The sequence below is a fragment of the Anneissia japonica genome, unplaced genomic scaffold (genome assembly GCF_011630105.1).
Source record: "Anneissia japonica isolate Jap-2015-1 unplaced genomic scaffold, ASM1163010v1 scaffold18590_len7471_cov100, whole genome shotgun sequence".
Classification (NCBI taxonomy): domain Eukaryota; kingdom Metazoa; phylum Echinodermata; class Crinoidea; order Comatulida; family Comatulidae; genus Anneissia; species Anneissia japonica.
The window spans coordinates 440-2,157 of NW_022699659.1; positions in this window are offsets into that span (position 1 = coordinate 440).

Consider the following 1,718-nt stretch of genomic DNA (forward strand, 5'->3'; position numbering starts at 1 on the left):
TCGAGAAGTACTATCCCTACCTCAAGTAAAGTATACATTTTCTGTAAGGTAATTAAATGAGGGTATCAGATATGGCATAAAATGGATTACGGTGAGGTTAAATATTATGACTGGAAATATTTGTCTTTTTCGAGGATCACAAACATTTAACATTTTTCCTAGATTCATGTCACCACTTTCATACTACCTTTAATTTCATACCCTATTTGAATCCCCATTCAATTTCCTTCCAGACTTTTCATAGTAAAGATATATCAATGCAAACACACTGTAATTTTGAAATAGCATTAAAATTATGTTAAATTCTGAATCAAACCATGCATTCACATGTATTTATTCAATTAACTTTTTTGCAAAGAGCAAATATACATACAAGTTTATATTGCAAAATTTGCACATTACGTCTGTGTAGATTTCATCGGTGAGGGATGAAACCAGAGATAGATTTCACTACAGTAGTTCAGAATAACTGCTTTGAGTGTCACGTTTTGCCTTGTACTTGTGACTCTTGCGTGACATAGTTTCTGCTGCATATTAATGGCACAGATCACTTTAGGTCCTTTTGGATAATTCTGACTCCTTCCGAACTGCGTTTTTCTACCTTCTGAAGGCAATTTAAACTAATTGTTGACTAATTCCATTCAAAAACAAATTTGCGTTAGAATGCACTATACTATGAACGAACGTCCATTATACTGTATCACTAGCGCATGTAGGTAATCAGTGCCAGTTTCCATCAAAAAACAATATAAATAAATGACATCAGAAAACATATTAATATTTATTTTAAAGATTTTCCAAGTTTTCCCTATAAACCTACCAGAAAAACTATAGCACACAAATTTTAATGAGAAAAGTTGGTTCAAGTACGAGGGAATGTAATTGCACATCGTGTGTCGCCGTGAAGCGGTTTGCAGCAGAAAAATAATCGGTATTGTGACGAGAAGTGATCGTTTTAATGAAGATTAATTTGCAGTCTCCCACCGATAATCAGCAGTGTCATCAAATTCGTCGGCGATGACAAACCAGTGGTCTACTACAGTCTTGATCGTATGCTGCCAAGGGAAAAGTTTAGTACTCAGTTGAAAGGGGCCAGAAGGGCCAGGGGTCCCTTCTAATGCTCCCAGCAATCTAAGAGACGCGTCATTTATTCAAAAAAAAAATAACCAACGTCAAACTATAGTATAAATTAATGTGTTGATATTACCCCACAGCTGGCCACTTCGTGAGCGAAAATACTTTGCTGATGCAAGGGGCGCCAACATTTATCTTCCCCCAGGCCCTATGAACTCGCCGTTACGCCACTGGTACCAGCCGACCAATTTCAGGTGTTGGCATATAATTTAGTGTGAACGTACTTGTACATAAATATTATTCTGGAACATCATTGATTTTAGACATACACATATGTTTTATGTTAGAATATCTGGTAAACAATACGATTACGAAAAGCTGAACGTTCGTAAAGAACCATCTCACCTGCTGAAGTCAGCATATGCTGACGAAACAATCATGATGTGATGTATTTTCAAGCCTATTATTATTTAGACATGTTAAATAAACTTTGATAGTTTGGACAAGGTTAGTGCATAATTGGGTAAAGAAATTAAGTTTAATTTTGAATACTAAGCCTATGCCTATATAGGTTAGGCCTATTCAATTAGTGTACGTCGTGTAGCAGTATTTTTTTTTTAAATTAAGATTTATATATAATTAAA